General features: G+C 40.0%; 2 non-coding genes across 2 annotated transcripts; one reads left to right on the forward strand and one right to left on the reverse strand.

The window, feature by feature from the left end:
• The first annotated feature begins 755 nt into the window (after nt 1-755).
• On the forward strand, nt 756-862 carry LOC129499583 (U6 spliceosomal RNA). Its single transcript, XR_008662405.1, has one exon. It is a non-coding gene; the product is annotated as a U6 spliceosomal RNA (small nuclear RNA).
• A 2,480-nt stretch (nt 863-3,342) lies between these two features.
• On the reverse strand, nt 3,343-3,449 carry LOC129499584 (U6 spliceosomal RNA). Its single transcript, XR_008662406.1, has one exon. It is a non-coding gene; the product is annotated as a U6 spliceosomal RNA (small nuclear RNA).
• Nucleotides 3,450-20,436: the final 16,987 nt, after the last annotated feature.

Below are 20,436 nucleotides of genomic sequence, written 5' to 3' on the forward strand. Positions count from 1 at the left end.
GCATCGATCTAGTCCCTTCTGGGGGGCCCAAAGTGATATTTATTTTTTATTTTTTTAAGATTTATTTTAGATAGAGCAAGAGCACTAGCAGGAGGGCAGAGGGAGGGAGACGGACGCTCAAGCGGACTCTCGCTGAGTGCGGAGGCCAACGCAGGGACCTCGGTTCTGATACCAAGACCCCAGGGCAACCGTGTAACAGAAACAAGAATAGTCAGGAAATCTCAAGTGCTAAATGTCGATGCCGCTAGTACTGTCCCACGGATCAGGCTTTCCATAAAGGGACACCCTGAGACACGTGCAGGCGCTCACAGAGCCCGCCCGTCCCCGCTTCGCACCGCGGCAGGCCGAACGCCCGCCAGTCTGCCCGCCCGTCGGGCCCCGCTCGCCCGGCCCTCGAGGCGCCCCGCGCACCGAGCCGGCCGCCCTGCACGCCGCTCCCGGCATGCTCCGCGGGCCCAGCGCGACGGCCACAGGACCCACGCTCCCACGCCCGGGGCCCGCGAACGGCCCCTTACCCAAGGTGCTCCGGGCGCGGCGCTCATTTGCATGTCCTACCCGACAGGTAAAGCCGACAGGTCAGTCGCGGCCTAGCCGGCACAACACCCACACACGTGCGAGCCTGGTGGGTGGCTCCGCGTCACCGCATTTGCCCCAACTTCCCGTGGTCAGCGAGGGCGGCGCACACTTCGGTCACCATAAGTAAGAGAGGCGAGAGGCCGCCGTGCCTTATATATGCGCTGGGCGGAGTCGGTAGCGTGCTCGCTTCGGCAGCACATATACTAAAATTGGAACGATACAGAGAAGATTAGCATGGCCCCTGCGCAAGGATGACACGCAAATTCGTGAAGCGTTCCATATTTTTATGCAGCTCCCCAGCCATCTGATTTCCTCTGCAGATTAACCCCGAGGAGATGGTATCCACCTAAGTATATGAATAATGAAATTGTGACATTTCGCTAGGAAGATACTCCTCCAGAACAGTCTAAGACGTGAACAAAGCTGAGTTGCCCTTGGAAATTTATGTGCAACTGTCTACATACCTCGGAAATAAACCATCAGTTTGAGTTTCCGTATAGAATTTAAAAATTATGAAGTCCTAATAGTTCATTTTTGCTTTTGTTTCTCTTGCCTTCATGGATGTATCTTGCAAGAAGTTACTGTGGCCAAGTTCAAAAAGGGTGTTGCCTGTGTTCTCCTCTAGGATTTTGTTGGAATCTTGTCTCACATTTAGATCTTTCATCCATTTTGAGTTTATCTTTGTGTATGGTGCAAGAGAGTGGTCTAGTTTCATTCTTCTGCATGTGGATGTCCAATTTTCCCAGCACCATTTATTGAAGAGACTTTTTTCAAGTGGAGAGTCTTTCCTCCTTTGTCGAATATTAGTTCACCATAAAGTTGAGGGTCCACTTCTGGGTTCTCTGTTCTGTTCCATTGATCTATGTGTCTGTTTTTGTGCCAGGACCACACTGTCTTGATGACCAATAGATAAGAAGCTTTTGCACAGCAAAAGATACAGTCAACAAAACTAAAAGACAACCTACAGAATGGGAGAAGATATTTGCAAATGATGTATCAGATAAAGGGCTAGTTTCCAAGATCTATAAAGAACTTATTAAACTCAACAGCAAAGAAAGAAACAATCCAATCCTGAAATGGGCAAAGACATGAAGAGAAATCTCACAGAGGAAGACATAGACATGGCCAACATGCACATGAGAAAATGCTCTGCATCACTTGCCATCAGGGAAATACAGATCAAAACCACAATGCGATACCACCTCACACCAGTGAGAATGGGGAAAATTAAGGCAGGAAACCACAAATGTTGGAGAGGATGCGGAGAAAGGGGAACCCTCTTACACTGTTGGTGGGAATGTGAACTGGTGCAGCCACTCTGGAAAACTGTGTGGAGGTTCCTCAAAGAGTTAAAAATAGATCTGCCCAGGACCCAGCAATTGCACTGCTGGGGATTTACCCCAAAGATTCAGATGCAATGAAACGCCGGGGCACCTGCACCCCGATGTTTCTAGCAGCGATGTCCACAATAGCCAAACTGTGGAAGGAGCCTCGGTGTCCATCGAAAGATGAATGGATAAAGAAGATGTGGTTTATGTATACAATGGAATATTCCTCAGCCATTAGAAACGACAAATACCCACCATTTGCTTTGACGTGGATGGAACTGGAGGGTATTGTGCTGAGTGAAGTAAGTCAATCGGAGAAGGACAAACATATGGTCTCATTCATTTGGGGAATATAAAAAATAGTGAAAGGGAATAAAGGGGAAAGGAGAGAAAATGAGTGGGAAATATCAGAAAGGGAGACAGAACATGAGAGACTCCTAACTCTGGGAAACGAACTAAGGGTGGTGGAAAGGGAGGTGGGCGGGGCGGTGGGGGTGACTGGGTGACGGGCACTGAGGGGGGCACTTGACGGGATGAGCACTGGGTGTTATTCTATATGTTGGCAAATTGAACACCAATAAAAAATAAATTTATAAATCAAAAAAAGAATTCAAAAATTACGAAATCGACTTAATGTATGATCTTGTCTCCCTCAACAACACAAACTGCAGAGGGGCCAGGAGTATAGGCTCTGTTGGGTAGTAGAAGACTAGCACATGAATTGGTCCATGAATCCTTGCAAAATCACTTCTAAATTATTAAACCGCTAAAGGAATGAATCTGCTAAAGGAAGTAAGCAACATTAGTGCCCATTTCTCGAGCCGACGCTTGACATTCTTTGGCCGTTTCAGGCCTGAGTGAATACGGTCTGTCACTTGGAGCTGCGTTGGAACAGACTGTCACCAAGGGGCGGTTTCGCGGGATGAGAGCAGTGTCGGCGGCCTGGGGATCCTGGAGCTCCGGCTAAAAGCGGCGGGCCCATCCGGATCTGCTTTCTCGAGGCTTTCTGAGGCCGCTCTCGTAGGCCCGTTTTCACCTGGTCCCTAAGGATCACTCTGACACGTGCCTAAATCAGACGGATTCTCTGTGATGGAAATTTTGAGAGGAACGTTAACTGCCCAAGCCAGTACCAGACTTGAACCCACCAGAACAAGCGTTCAGATGCGGTTACCAGGACTGCCCAGGAACTTAATAAGAGTCACGTGACCGGCGAGGTCAGGTATCAGGTCCCACGCCCGAAGATTCCCTGGAAGGCCAGGAGGGCCTCGCAGCTGTGCTCGGCTCGTAGCTGCTAGCGTGAATGCGTAATTAAACTCAGAACATTTAAACAAACAAACAAACAAACAAACAAACTCAGAACAGACCTTCATAACACTCTTTCCAAAAACCAGTTTTGCTGCTAACTCATCACCGGGGCGAGACGGCTGGGGAGCTGCATAAAAATATGGAACGCTTCACGAATTTGCGTGTCATCCTTGCGCAGGGGCCATGCTAATCTTCTCTGTATCGTTCCAATTTTAGTATATGTGCTGCCGAAGCGAGCACGCTACCGACTCCGCCCAGCGCATATATAAGGCACGGCGGCTTCTCGCCTCTCTTACTTATGGTGACCGAAGTGTGCGCCGCCCTCGCTGACCACGGGAAGTTGGGGCAAATGCGGTGACGCGGAGCCACCCACCAGGCTCGCACGTGTGTGGGTGTTGTGCCGGCTAGGCCGCGACTGACCTGTCGGCTTTACCTGTCGGGTAGGACATGCAAATGAGCGCCGCGCCCGGAGCACCTTGGGTAAGGGGCCGTTCGCGGGCCCCGGGCGTGGGAGCGTGGGTCCTGTGGCCGTCGCGCTGGGCCCGCGGAGCATGCCGGGAGCGGCGTGCAGGGCGGCCGGCTCCGTGCGCGGGGCGCCTCGAGGGCCGGGCGAGCGGGGCCCGACGGGCGGGCAGACGGGCGTGCGTTCGGCCTGCCGCGGTGCGAAGCGGGGACGGGCCGAACGACTGAGGTCACTGAGGGCTTGCGAACAGGCCGACCTGCTGAGCCACTTGGGCGCGGGGTCGAGCACGCGTCCTCCCGAGGAAGTTTGTCACGTCGCCGACCTTGCGCCCGTGACACCGGGTCGCATGCCAGCGGCAGAAGTAAGCTCAGCGCCCGCCCTGCAGGAGATGCCTGCGACAAGCTGACGACGCGCTCGGCACGCGGAGCACCCCCTGTAGGCGGCCCCGGCTCTGTGGGCACCTGCAGGCCCGGGCCGGGTGCGGTGGGGGTCGGAGGAGCCCGGAGGGGCGGCCCCGCCCCTCGCAGGTGTCCCTCCTAGGGCTTCGCGGATCCAGGCCTCCCGCCGCCGGAACGCTGAAGAGCGCGGTTAAGGGCGCTTGTCTGGCCTGAAAGGTGGATTCGAGGGATTACGCGCGCTGGGAGTTGCACTGGAGAATCCTCGCTGTGCTTCCTTCTACCTCCTCACCCCAACCTAGCCCTGTTACGGTACCGGCTCGCAGGACACACCTGCTTGCAGGGAACACCGGAATGCTGGTGTTAGGTATCTTCCATTTTAACTACCGCAGAAAGATACTGCTCCAGTCAGCCTGGTGTGTTGTGAAACGACGGCCAAAGGTGAAAGCCTCCGGTACTGAAGTGGTTACAGTTGTCCCTACGCTGAAGTGAAATGAAGGGCACGGGTCTGCCTGCACTGCGTTAAGATGGCATCCTTAGTAAGGAGTGTGGCCTCTTTATAATAAGGGGGGTTTGCTTCTTGTTTCTCCTGCCTATGGGCGTCCCACCCTTTCTCTGAAAAATGTGACGCAATATTTTGAAGTAAAAACCCGAGAAAGGTCGGTGATGTTGAGAAGTTTTTAAATTGGTATCCAATTTTATGATGTACTTAAAGTAGTGTGAGACCATATGTGTGTTTCTGGTATTGCGGAGACAAAAATAAAGAAGAAAGAACCTCCAGAGATTGTTGGCAAACCCATCTTTCCCTTTGTTTATTGTTCTAATCCTTTCACAGCTTTTGAAGAGTCATAGAAACACTGTACACTCCCCCTCAAGAAAAATTAGGCAAAAACGAGATGCCTGTTGAGTTAAATCGCCCAATTACAAATAAAATATGCTTTGATGTGTTTCTTCTAATGGCTTGGCTTTCCAATAAGCCATTTCTAATTTCAAAGCTATTGGAGAATAGTAGGTGGATGATCATTTGTATGATTTGAAGAGATATATCAAAACCCTTTCATGTCCTTGCTCTCTTTAGAAACCTTACAACCAGTTTATTAATGGATATGTGGTTAAGAGAATCTATAGTTGGTAAGATGGTCAGAGTTCAAGGGTCATGAACTTGAGGTCTCTCTACCAATTCCTTCAGTCAAGCTGTGCTGCAGGAAGACCACGTTTAAACACTTTATACTCTAAAAAAAGAAAAAAATGTTTATGTGTGCAGAACAAAAAGTTGAATCTTGACGAGATCAAGTCGTTTGGGAGAAAAAAAATCTTTATAATGGCTTTAAATTATCAGATGTCATGGTGCTACGAACAATGTGCTGTTAAAGAGCTAGACCAGAATTTCTCAGGCAATTTGATCCCTTTTGAAGCAATAAATTCTCTCTAGACCCCTAGTATTGCTGAAATTACTTCTATGTTGTTGTTTAAATATGTCCAAACATAAAACTGGGTATAAACTCCTTTTTCTTACAGCTGTTATAAACTCTAAAACCAAAGCAGATTTACAAATTAAATATAAAACTACAAATCAATACAAGTCACATTAACAGCATTAATTTATTGCAGTAGATGATGTATTTGGCTGACACTAAATCACCATTCAGTTCTATACTTAGTCTGTTTCTGTGTGGTGACAATTGCAGAGAATACTAATACACGTATTTTTTTTTAATTTTTATTTATTTATTCACGATAGAGAGAGAGAGAGAGAGGCAGAGACAGGCAGAGGGAGAAGCAGGCCCCATGCAGGGAGCCCGACGTGGGAATCGATCCCGGGACCTCAGGATCGCACCCTGGGCCAAAGGCAGGCGCCAAACCGCTGAGGCACCCAGGGATCCCCCGCCCCCAACATTAAGTATGCTCTGAAAAAAACAACCTTTGTTTACAACAAAATTCTACAGAAACTGGAACATACATTTTTTTCTTATTTTAACATCTATAAAATCAGGACACAGTATACAGTAGATGGGCACTGACAGTATATGAAATAAAGTAGTTCAAGAAAATCAGGCCTCATAGTTTACACCCTGCTAGTGAAAAATCCTGGAATGCCAATATATTGATGACTCTGTAAAGCTGTATTATTTATTTCAACATGGAGTTAGCATAACAATATAATTGAAATCAGCACTATATATATAATCAAATTTTGCTGAAATATGAAACAGAGAATATCCAAAGTTAGTTTTAATTATTAGAAATATATTCTTAATACTATTGTTTTGTTTCATTCCTAAGCTCATAGACTGTTGAAGATAAAGACAGAACTAGGCCTCTCATAGTGTTTATTTTATATCTGCTTGGGACTATGTTGGCTAATATTTCAACAATTGTTGGCAAGATAGAAAAGAATTAACAGAGAATCTGTATAGTCAGAAATGCCCTCTCACTCCCAAAACAAGGCAGACAGGTTCCTATAGCAAAACAAGTCTGACACAGGCATCACAGGCCTTGTGGTTTTTCAAACAGGCTCAGCACTATGTTTGCCATGAATGAGGCTTGAGAATGCAGAGTTTCACAGAGGCAATTAGTATCTCATTTACACCATTTCAAAATTGATCATAAATCAGATTTTATTATTATTGCTTCCACTCTGTTTTCAATTTAGAATATTCAAATGACCATTAAATCTTTATTTGTATAGAATGTCCTGAAAGCATTTGGCTTTCAGTTGGTGCAAATACATTAGTCTGCCTCTGTTCAGTTCCCATTAGCCTCTACAAAATAGTACATTACTCAGTGGCATGTCATTTTCATGATGTGAAATCAAAATATTGATTTGTTAAAAATATAAGAAACTAAAATCTTGGTCATCGAAAATGCTATTTATATTATCACTAGGAAACAGAAACTTTGCCTTCATAGACAACATAAGTATAGTGGCAGGCACTGGCCTTTGCTATCATTTAGCTCGTAGGACACAACAACCAAATATCAGCCACTTATGTACACTGTCACATTGATGGTCCCTTAGATCAGTAAGATGGGATGCCTGGGTGGCTCAGAGGTTGAGCGCCTGCCTTTGGCTCAGGGTGTGATCCTGGAGTCCCGGGATCTAGTCCCACATCAGGCCCCCTGTGTGGGGCCTGCTTCTCCCTCTGCCTGTGTGTCTGCCATCTCCCTGTCTCTGTCTTTCATGAATAAATAAATTTTAAAGATTAAAAAAAAAGATCAGTAAGATGAAATGGTAAATGTAAATGCAAATTCACAGTGGAATCTCCTGGTAATGCTTAGTTATGAGCTGAATTTATTTATTAATTTATTTCGATGTGTCAGACTCTGCTTATTTCAGTATTTTAAGATAATCATCACAATAAAAACAATTTCTTTTAAAAATCTTTTGACCCCTAAGAATCTGTCTGAAGACTCCAAGAGGTTCTAAATACCAAGTGTTTGGGAAACACTATAGGCTGATATAGAAAAGTCTAATTTCTGGACTTTGTGTAACTTTATATGCATTCTTTTCTTAAATGAGTAAATCAAGAATTAGAAATAAGTTTCAATATTCGTAGATCAATCAACATGATATATCAATAAGAGAAAGGATAAAAACCATATGATCATGTCAATAGATCCAGAAAAAGCATTTGACAAGGTACAACATCCATTCGTGATAAAAAAACCCTCAACAAAGTAGGTTTAGAGGGAATATACCACAACATAATTAAGGCCTTACATGAAAAACCCACAGCTAACATACTCAATGAGGGAAAATTGAGCTTTTCCCCTAAGATCATGAATAAGATTCTCACCACTTTTATTCCACATAATACCAAAAGTCCTAGCCATAGCATTCAGACAAGAGAAAATAATAAAAGGCATCCAAATAGGTAGGGAAGAAGTGAAACTTCCACTATTAGCAGATGACATGATACTATATGGAGAAAACCTGAACGACTCCATCAAGAAACTCCTAGAACTGATAAATGAATTCAGTAAGGTCAGAGGATACAAAAATCAATGTACAGAATCCATTGCATTTCTGGGGCCCTTGGCTGGCTCTGTCTGTAGATAGGGTGTAGAGCCTACTATAAATAAATAAACAAATAAATTCCATTGCATTTCTATACACTAATAATGAAGCATCAGAGAGAGAAATTAAGAAAACAATTCCATTTACAATTGAACCAAAAATAATCAAATATCTAGGACCAAACTTAACAAGAGGTAAAAGACCTGTACTAAGAAAACTATAAAACATTGATAATAGAAATTGAAGATGACACAAAAAAATGGAAAGATATTCAATGCACATGGATTGGAAAAATTAATTTTTTTTGGAAAAATTAATATTGTTAAAATGTTTATACTACCCAAAGCAATCTACAGATTTAATGCAATCCCTATAAAAATATGAAAAGCATTTTTCACAGAACTAAAACAATCCTAAAATTTGTATGGAACCACAAAATACCTTGAAATGCCAAAGCAATCTTGAAAAAGAAAAACAAAACTGGAGATACTGCAGTTCCAGACTTCAAGTTATATTACAAAGCTGTAGTAAACCAAACAGTATAGTAATGGCACAAAAATAGACACATAGATGAACAGAGCAGAATAGAAAGCCCTGAAATAAACCCACAATTATATAGTCAATTAGTCTTCAGTAAAGGAGGCAAGAATTTAGAGTGGGGTAAAGTCTCATTTGCATTGATATGGATGGAACTAGAGAGTATAATGCTAAGCAAAATAAGTCAGAGAAAGACAAATACCATAGGATTTCACTCACATGTGGAATTTAAGAAACAAAACAAATGAGCAAAGCGGAAAAAGAGAAAGAAGGAGAAACAAACCAAGAAACAGACTCTTAATTATAGAGTACAAACTGATAGTTTCCAGAGGGGATGGGAGTGGGGGCAGTATTAAACAGATGATGGGGATTAAGTAGTGCACTTGTCATGATGAGCACAAGATGATGTATCGAATTGTTGATTCACTGTATTGTACATCTGAAACTAATGTAACACTATGTTAACTAACAGGAATTATTAAAACTTTTAAAAACAATAGTCCCCTCAACAAATGGTGCTGGGAAAACTGGACTGAACCTGTAAAAGAATGAAAGTGGGCCACTTTCCTACACCGTACACAAAAAGGGTTAAGATCTAAGTGTGAGACCTGAAACCATAAAAGTCCTAGAAGAGAGCACAGGCAGTAATTTCTCTGATATTGGCCACAACAATATCTTTCTAGATATGTCACCTGAAGAAAGGGAAACAAAAGCAAAAATAAACTATTGGGACTACATTAAAATAAAAAGATTCTGCACAGCAAAGAAAACAACCAACAAAACTAAAAACAACCTACTGAAAAGATATTTTCAAATGACATTGCCAATAAAGGGTTAGTATCCAAAATCTATAAAGGACTTATACAACTCCACACACACACAAAAACAAATAATCTAATTTAAAATGAGCAGGGGGTGCCGCAGTGGCAGTTGGTTAAGCTGACTTTGGCTTGGCTCATGATATCAGGGTCCTAGGATCAAGCCCTATGTCAATCACATTCAGCTGGGATTCTACTTCTCTCTCTCCCTCTCCCCCTCCCCTTGCTCATGCTCGCTCTCTCTCTCTCTCTCTCTCTCTCTCAAATAAAATCTTTTTAAAAATTAGCAGAGGATATGAATAAACATTTCTCCAAAGATAACATGAAGATGACTGACACATGAAAAGATGCTCAATATCACTCATCATCAGGGAAATACAAGTCAAAACTACCAAGAGATATTACCTCATACCTGTCAGAATGGCTAAAATCAGAACCACAAGAAACGGCAAGTGTTGACAAGGACGTGGAGAAATAGGACCCTCGTGCACTGTTTTGGGAATGCAAACCAGTGCAGCCACTGTGGAAGACAATATGGAAATTCCTCAAAAAATTAAAAATAGACCTCCCTATAATCCAGCAATTGCACTAGTGGGTATTTACCCAAAAAATATAAAGAAATTCATTCAGAGGTGCTGGGGTGGCTCAGTCATTTGGGCTTCTGACTCTTGGTCTTGGCTTGGGTCTTGATCTCAGGATTGAGTTCAGGCCCAGTGTTGGGCTCTGTGCTGGGAGTGTAGCCTATTTAAAAAAATATATAAATTCAAAGAATACATGCACTTGCATGTTTATTGCAGCATAATTTACAAAGCCAAAGTATGGAAGCAGCCCCAGTGTCCATCAATAGATGAATGTATAAAGATGTGAGATACACACACACACACACACTGGAATGTTATTCAGCAATAAAAAAGAATGAAATCATAAAAAAAATCTTGCCATTTGCAGCAACTTGGATAAAGCTAGAATATAATGCTAAGTGAAATAATTCAGTCAGAGAAAGACAAATATATGATTTCACTCATATGTGGAATTTAAGAAACAAAAGAGCAATGAGGAAAATGAGAAAAAGACAAATCAAGAAACAGACTCTTAATTCTAGAGAACAAACTGATAGTTACCAGAGGAGAGGGGGAGGGGGTAATAAGGAAGGGGATTAAGAGTATGCTTTACTTGATGAGCAGTGAGTAATATATGGAATTGCTGAGTCACTATATTATACACCTGAAATGAAGATAACAGTATGTTAATACACTAAAATTAAAATAAAATATAAAAAAAGAATTAGAAACAGAAAAGATGGGAAGGGAGTAATACTTATTGAGCACCAGCTACTTGAGAGGCATTAAACATAAAAGATTGCATTTAATATTTGCAATTATCCTGCGAGGGGCACCTGGGTGGCCAAGTCGGTTAAGCATCTGCCTTTGGCTCAGGTCATGATCTCAGGATCCTGGGATCTAGCACATAGGGCTTCCTGCTCAGTGAGGAGTCTGCTTATCCCTGTCTCTCTCTCTCTCCCCTTGCCTCTCCCCCTGCTCATGCTCTCTCTCTCTCAAATAAATAAATAAAATCTTTTAAAAATCATTCTGAGAGACATGGGTTATCCCATTCTATAGATGAAGAAAATAATGCTCAAAGGAATTATGTGCCTTGTATAAATTCATATGGGTAATAAAAATAGGTTGGAGGACAGACAGCATTCAAACTCAGGATCCTCAGAATCCAAATCCATGCTACTTCTATTATTCTGTGATTTGGTTTAATATTAGAGATATCCTAATACAGGTCTAACTAGGAAAATCCTTAGGAACTATTTTGAAATTCTTGGGCAATCAATACAACAGAACATAAGAAGATGAAAAACTTCAATCAGCTCTAGGTGTACTGTTTCTAAATTATGAAGGGAAAAACTCAATCTCAGACCAGCTCACTTTTATCTTCCAAAATGCTGTGGGTTACTTTTTTTAGACTAGTGAAGCTTATTAATGAAATAAAAAGTAATACAGGGACATCCAGGTGGCTCAGCAGTTAAGCGCTTGCCTTCAGCTCAGGAGACCTGGGATAGTGCCTACGTTGGGCCCCCTGCATGGAGCCTGCTTCTTCCTCTACCTATGTCTCTGCCTCATTCTCTCTCTGTGTGTTTCTCATGAATAAATAAATAAAATCTTAAAAAAATAAATAATAAAAAGTAATACAATTGTAATCAGAAAATAAAAATAGAGGAAAAAACAGCAACTATAAAAATAATAATAACAAAATGACCTAAGACAGGACTTCTGTGCCTATGCTGTCCTCCATTAAAACAAATGATTCAGAATTGTCCTTAGTGTTCATTGCTTTGATAAAATAAAATAATAAAATAAAACGTAGTTCTTGAAAAATAATTGGACAAAATAAATAAGAATTCATTATTTGAATGCATGTTTTATCCATCAAAATTGGCTAAATAATTTTCATTAAAGAAGCTTAGTAGAACGCTAGTAGAGTTCTAGCATTTCTGAGAGCTCCTAAAAAGGTAGGTAAAATTTGAATGTTGTGTTTTAAGCATGTAAAAAAATTAGAGATGGAGATTCTAAAAGAAAACAGGAAAACATGTTTCAACTGTGGAATTAGCAAAGATTTCGAAGATAGGACACAGGAATCAGAAATCATTTAAAAATTGATAAATGGACTTCATCACAATTAAGACTTCTGCTCATCAAAATACACTTTTTTAGAAAATAGCCAATCCAACGGCACCTGAGTGGCTCAGTGGTTGAGCATCTGCCTGTAGCTTAGGTCATGATCCCGGGATCTGGGATCCAGTCTCACATCAGGCTCCCCATAGGAAGCCTGCTTCTTCCTCTGCCTATGTTTCTGCCTCTCTCTCCGTGTCTCTCATGAATAAATACATAAAATCTTTTAAAAAATAAAAAATAGGCAATCCAGAGACTGGAAGAAAATATTCAGGAAAACTTCACAAATATCAGAAAATGGATGTATATTTACAATGAATCAGGAACTCTTAAACCTTGACAATAAAAAGAACAAAACCTCCCCAAAAATATGGGCAAAAACTTGAACAGACATTTCACACACAAAAAAAAAGATATATAAATGGCTAATAGGCAAATAGATGCACATTAATCATCAAAGAACTGGTAGTTAATACATTACTTCACATCTATTAGAATGGCTAAAATTTAAAAGATTGACAACACCAAACATTGGCAATTATGTGGAGCAACTGGAACTCATACATTGTTGGTGAGAATGTAAACTTGTATAACTTTCAGATAACTGTTCTGCAGTTTCTTACAAGATAAACATTAACTGTGACTCATCAATTCTACTCCTACATATTTGTCCAGGAGAAAGTAAGACATGTGTCCGCAAAGATTCATGTGAGAAAGTTTACAACTGCTTTATTCATAATAGTTCCAAACTGGATACAATCCAAGTGTCCATCAACAGGAAAATGGATAAATTGTGGTATATTAATACAAGGAATACTACTCAGCAATAAAAAAAAAAGCACAACAACCTGGATGCATTTCATAGGCATACTGCATAAAAGAAGCCAAACATGAAAGAGTACATATTGAATGATTCCATTCATATGAAGTTCAAGAACAAGCAAAGCTAATCTAATAGGGATGGGAATCAGAACAGATGTTGCTTAGGGGAGAGAGGAAATGGGGAAGAACTTTCTTGAATGATGTAAAGTTCTATTCTCTTGATCAGTGTGTGGGTTAACATAGGTATATACATTTGTCAAAACATCTCAAGCATACACTTGAGATGTGTGCATATCTTCCTTATAAATTCATACTGCAACAAGACAGCATGCTTCAATGAAAAAGAATAAAGCCTCAATAACAAAAGAACTTTTGTTGAAATCTCATGCTGAAAGGCTTGCTGTTTCTAACCAGTGTAGACTGGGTTCCTGGAATGTTATACTCTAGCTATACCCCTTGACTAAACATATCAATTCCATCTAATAACAAGGCATTTAGTAAAGCTGATAGGTGTTGCCACTGTGAAGACTTCATCAAGTCGATTTGAGAAATAAAGATACTTCTGAAGCAGTGCATTAATGCTTATCAACTTATATTAATTCTTTCATGCAATAAATATTTATTGAGCTCCTATTATGTTCCAGGCAATGTTATAGCCTCTAGGGGTATAGTAATGGCCATGTCACTACACCCCTTGTTTCATGAAGTTTCACTTGACTGTAGAAGAGACAATGACTAAATACACAAATAATCAATTGGGTGATTTTAGGTAGTGATGAATGCAATGAAGAAAATGAAATATCCGACCACATTTTATTTATTTCTGAGAAAGCATGTGTGAATTACATCTTTACATGTTAAATTACATGTCATATTCAGCTCCATTATGATTTCAAAGATCAATTTTTGAATGCTTTTGTTCCTACTATATGATGAAAACACATTTTCAAAACATGAGAACAGGAAGCTCTATTTCATCCTTGCACATTCATGTACATTTTAATTTCTCACACATTCTATCAAAAAGGACAGATTGACAATTCACCAGATCATCACACACAAATAATAGAGCATATGGACTATACGTTTAAGTAAACGTACACTACACTGTTAGTCCACCATCATACTTTCACTGGGAACTCACTTTCTCCTCAAGGCCTGATTATTTAAGGAGCTATACTAACAAGTAATGGAATTTTTTTAAAACTTACTAGCTTGAAATGACCCATGAACATCAGACTACACACCAACTGCTCATTCATCACATCAAGCATGGTATAGAGAGTAAAAGTTTCAGACTGTAGAAGTCTATTAGCGTCTAGTACCTTGGAATTGTTTGAGAGTCATGCAGTCGAGCCACAGTATTTCACTAGTTTAAGCATGTTACCACACAATAGTATTACTTTTGATCTTTTAAAGGTTACTTTGGTTCTCATAGGTGAAGAAACAGAAAGAGATGCCAACCATTAGGGTTTTAGCTTTGTCTGAAACTAAAACTGTAGTAGTCTCAACTATGGCAGATCAACCCCTTGGTAAAACCAGCTTTCGCAAAACCAGGTTGACCTGTGCAAGTCAAACTGTGGGTGAGACTATTTCTTACATTTTAGTTTCTACAGTGGTTTTTACCATTTTGAGAAATGGTGTTATCTTTCATCAGCAAACCCTCTCAGCACTTTAGGGGAAAACAACGGGTGACAAGCATCGTTAGGCGTCACCTGCTTAGAATTACAGACTGTGCCAGGAGGCAGTGTGCTCTGCGCAGTGCCTTACTGGCAGAACTGAAATCAAACCAGAGAGTGCTGAATTGTTCATTTGGGCTCCTCTTCTAACATTCTCTCGTTACCACACAATTCATATGGAAGAAAAAAAAAACCTTATCTGATTGTCAGCTGAGTCTACACATGATGAAAATCTCTATGTTCACTAACCTTGCAAAATGATGATGGTAACAGTGATGATAGCTCTTAAAAAAGCATAGAGCAAGTATTCAGGTGAAGGCAAGCAGCTAAAGAGAAAGACAACTAGGGGTGTCTATTCACCTGAACAAAGAATAATTAAAAAGCAAAATAATCATTTATATAAATAGTAATATTAATGAGTGAACATGGACCCCCAGAATTTATACAATAAAGTTGTTTTATTTTTTTTCCATTTTACAAAAATATATCCACAGTGTGGTGCTCACAGGAACAATAAAATTCAATTAATTTTATATTTTAAAAGCAGGGTTTGAGGTTGATGGCAGACACGGAGAATGCCTGTTGATTAAATCTTGCTCCATGCTTTCCAGCTGAAGTGCTTTATACTCTAGGTAAGAAAATAATTCCAAATTCACCTTTGGATGGCGTATATAGTGGTATGGGACATCATCCTAAAATAACTCATCCTCCTGCTTCTTTTTTTCATTATTTGAGGCACATTGTCAGTGAGGACCTCTTTTCTATAGATCCCATGGCTCTTAACCTGTGAGGCTGTTAGAAATGCATACTTCCAGGCAGGCATAACCAGATTTGAATCTCAGCTGCCCCATTTACTAGTGTGATCCTGGGTTAGGTCTTTGAACTTAGCCAATTCCTTGAACTGGGAATAATACCAACTTCATCATGTTATTGTAAGATTAAAAAATGATATATGAGGGGCACCTGGGTGGCTCAGTTGGTTAAGGGTCCGACTTTTGACCTCAGCTCAGGTCTTGATCTCAGGGTCATGTGAAAAATAAAAAGATATATGAAACATGCCTGGCCAATGAAAAGTACTCAAATAATTACTGGTTAATTTCTCCTCTACTTCTTTCCCTTGGTCCTGTCATGCACAGTTCATATAATCAGTTATCTGTGTATGTCTTACTGTTTACCTCTCCTTAGACTGTAACTTCCTTACTAGGGAGGATGGCCTATCATTCATTTTTGAGTCTCCTAGAGCCTACCACATAATGCCTTAAACAGAGTAGACACTTGGAAACTACATATTCAATTTTACTTCTTGTAACTCACCATATACTCAGCAATTTGATGAAATAAAACCATAGTCAAAATGCCCAGTGATGTTTCTTCTTTCCAATAGGCTGGCTGCTTTTATTCTTAGACGTGTCTTTCTGGAGCATTCACTTAGGCTGATGACCTTTTACTTCAGGTGGACAGAGTCTTCCTAGGTTTTCTGTTTTCTGTTTTCACGATCCAGCTGAGGCTTTGCTTTTGTCCTGAATTAGTTTGTGACATGTATGGTTAGATGAGTTTTTCAGTGAAACGGGAGGAACCCAAGGACTAAATCCCCCAAACTACTCCACTTTTTGTCAACTGAACATCCATGAGCTGCAATTTACAGTACAGCTACATATATATGTAATATATACAACATATATAATATATATTGCATTTTTAATACCACTTTTAAGTATTTTAGTGAGCCCTCAATGTGTTCAAAACGCTTTGATCCAAGGAAACTTATTTTCTCAAGTTCTCCACAGATAGAATAAATGACAATTATACAAATACTTTAAAGAGGCAAATTCCAATTAGTCACATGGGGCCATGCCTTATACCCTTTACCTTGGGAAAAAGTGTAAGTAAATTAACAGTCCTTGAATATTTATGAATTAAGAGCAACTTCCCTTTCTCTTTTGCCCTTTGACCAAGACCATGGGGCTGTTCTGAATATTAAATGAAGTAAGCATGCACAGTGCCCAAACTTAGTGCCTGCCCCACAGGCTGATTGGTGACAGCTGGGTAGCTTAGTGTTGCCATTCAAGGGACAGCCTAAGCCTGGGTTTCCCCTTCAGGAGAGATGACACAATGCCACAAGGAATTTCCCAGTTTTCTCTTGGAGTCCACAGGCATTCCAAAGATCTTTGACTCAAAATACTGTTTTCACAGTAAATTTCATCAAGAATATTACCTTGAAAAAAAAAAAAAAAGCAAGGAGAGGAGAGAGAGCACTCAGGGGTTTTTTTGGGAGCTGGCAGTGTTCTGGATCAGCGTAGTGACTACCTAGTGTGACTTCATGATAATTAAACTATACATTGATGTTGTGCTTTTTTACACGTGTCATATTTCGATGGAAAAGGTTTAAAATGAGATTGTGTGTGTGTGTGTGTGTGTGTGTGTGTGTGTGTGTGTGTGTCAAGGAAACAGAAAAGAATATCTGCTTGGATTTTTAGAGTGTCGTACATGTCTCAGATTGCTTTCAGACAGGTAACACACTGTGAATCAAATAAGACTTCTTCCATTTGATTCAAACATATTAAAAAAACTTGTCTGAGGTCATAAACGTGTCTTTTTACTTCTCCATACTTCCTCCCAAAGCAGTATATGTTCTTTATACCATGTTGATATCGATAGGCAAATCAATGAAATCTAGGGGTGCCTGGATGGCTCAGTCGGTTAAGCATCCATCTCTTCTTCCTCTTTTTTTTTTTTAAGGATTTTATTTATTTATTCATGAGAGACAGAGAGAAAGAGAGAGAATGGCAGAGACCCAAGCAGAGGGAGAAGCAGGCTCCACGCAGGGAGCCCCACGTGGGTATAAATCCCATGACCCCGGGATCACAACCTGAGCTGAAGGCAGACATTCAACCACTGAGCCACCCAGGCATCCCCATCTCTTCTTTTTTAATTTAATTTAATTTATTTATTTCACAAAGAGGGAGAGAGAGAGAGAGCGAGCGAGCACACAGCAGGCAGAGGGAAGGGGAGAAGCAGGCTCCCAGCTGAGCAAAGAGCTTGATGTGGGGCTCAGTTCCAGGACCCTGGGATTACAACCTGAGCCAAAGGCAGACACGTAACTGACTGAGCCACTCAGGCACCCCATCATCTGACTCTTGATTTTGGCTCAGGTCATGATCTCTTTGTCACGGGATCAAGCCCCACACTGGGCACCTTGCTTAGTGCAGTCTACCTCAGATTCTTTCCCTCCCTCTTACCCCTCCCTGCTTGCAACTTCTCTCTCTCAAATAAATAAAAAAATATTTTTTAAAAAACCTAATGAAATCTTAAATAATTTTTAAAATTATGAAATATTTCAAATATATAAGTACAAACATAAAGAAAACCCATGTATAAAATCTTAATTTGCCCAATTTGCTTCAAACTTTTCAAAAATTAGTAATACATTACAGATATATCTTAGACCCACTGTGTACCTCTCTCAGCTGCTATTCTTCTTCCTCTTTTCCCAAATTCCAATTTCCATGAATTTTTTATATAATTTTCCATATATATATATCCATAAATAACATATAGTATTCTTCTTCAGGCTTAAAAACTTTAAGTTGCATCATAGTATAATACCCTTCTGCAACTTTTTGTTTTGGTTTAAAATTATGTTTTTGATGTTCATCCATGCTAATACATGTAGTTCCTAGCTAGTATTCTTGCTTGCATATACCAGTATTTTCTGATTTATTCACTCTCTCACTAAAAAGCACTGATTATACCAATTATTTTGCTGCTGAAAACTTTCTTATGGAACAGAGACTGCAAACTACAACCTATGGGCCAAAACTAGCCCACCACCTATTTATTATTTATTTATTTATTTTTAGTAATCTCTATGTCCAGTGTGGAGCTTGCACTCACAACCTCAAGATCAAGAGTTGCATGTCTACCAACTGAGTCACCCAGGTGCTCCACTACTATTTTTGTATGGCCCGTGAGCTAAGAATGGTTTTTTACAATTTTTAATAACTGAAAATATCAAACAAGAATAATATTTTGTGACAAGACTGTATGAAATTCAAATTTTGGTGTCCATAAATAAAGTTTAATTGGAACACCACAATGTCCACTTACTTAAGTATTTTCTAAAGTACATACAGCACAGCAGAATTGAATAGTTGTGATAGAGACCACTGTGTGCTCCATAAAGTCTAAAATATTTGCTATCTGACCCTTAACAGAAATAATTTGATTGATTCCTATTACAGAGGTCTCTTCATGTACATATGTGAAATTTTCTCTAGGATTTATTTCCAGAAGCTCATAAAGTTCATAGAGTGCTAGGTTCTTCAGTCTTACCAGATACAAGCCAATTTAGTCTCCAGATAATTATTTCAGTTCACACAACTACAAGCAATGTATGAGAATTCATATTGATTTCCTTACTTGATATTATCATGCTTTGAAGGTTTTGTTGTCTAATTGGCATGAAAGAGTACCTCATTATGATTTTTATTTGTGTTGCCATAATTACTTAGAAGGATAATCATATTTTAACAGATACTGTGAATTGCCTATTCACAAATCTTTCTCATTTTTCTGTTGGACTGTTTATCCTTTTTCTTTTTCTTTTCTTCTTCAAAGATTTTATTTATTTATTTGACAGAGAGAGAAAGGGCCACAAGCAGGGGGAGTGACAGGCAGAGGGAGAGGGAGGATTAGGCTCTGCTGCACAAGGAGACCAACATAAGATCATGATCTGAGCTGAAGGCAGAGCTTAATTGACAGAGCCACCCAGGCACTGATCTTCATCCTTTTCTCATGGTGATTTTATTTTTTTGGATGAACATAAATACCTACTTTTAATGCAGTCAGTCTTTTCCTCACTAAGAAAACATTCCTTTGCATGTCCTGTTCTAGAAAAATTTCCATGTGTCAAAGTCACGAAAATATTCTCTTATGTTATTATTGTCTAGAAACTTTATTATCTTACTTTTCACATTTGGATATACATTCTACAGTAAATGATCTTTTAATGTATGGCATGAGGATGAAGTCAAGCTTTGTTTTCCATACAGATACATGATCAACCAATGTTTTTTATTAAACAGATCATTCTTTCCTACTGACCTTCAATGCTACCTTTGTGCATACTTTTGACCTTAAAAGTTTGGGTCTCTAAAAAAAAAAAAAAAAAAAAAAAAAAAAGTTTGGGTCTCTTTTTGGGTTATGCTGATCTATTTGTTTATCCTTTGTACCAAGACCACATGGTCCTAATTAAAAATGTATACTTTTTTGAGAGGCAGAGGAGAGCAGGAGAGGTATCCCAGGCAGGAAAGGTGTGCAATATATAGATATTGTTTGTTCATGTACAGAATCCAGAGGCAACAGCAAAGTAATTTCTTTTTAAGTGTCAGCATAGTAAATTCACCTTCAAATGCCCTACTAAGGAGCCATGGTTTCTGTTCCCTAGAATAAATACCCTTTATTCTTCATTCAAAAGGTGTTTCTACCCATGTAGCAGCCGTGAAACATCTGCTCTAAGCTTTTTTTTTTTTTTTTTTTTCTAGTAAGGGTAAAAATTTGACAGATCCATTCACTCCCTCTTGCCTAGGGCCATGCAATCTGATTAGGGCTGCAATAAGTTAAGATGCTTCTGCAAGAAAGGGTTTATGTTTGGCCTCAACGTATCCCAGCCAATTGGTCAAATCCAGTTTTGTTAACCATGCAGCTTTTTTTGGCTTAAACCTAGCTTTCTAGGGTCCTCTCCCCTTTTGCCAGGGTAAGTGCCCTTTTCTGAGCTCTCACATTCCTTACGGAAATTGTCTTCAATTTTTTAGTGAG

This window comes from Nyctereutes procyonoides, unplaced genomic scaffold, assembly GCF_905146905.1.
Source record: "Nyctereutes procyonoides isolate TBG_1078 unplaced genomic scaffold, NYPRO_anot_genome, whole genome shotgun sequence".
NCBI lineage: Eukaryota > Metazoa > Chordata > Mammalia > Carnivora > Canidae > Nyctereutes > Nyctereutes procyonoides.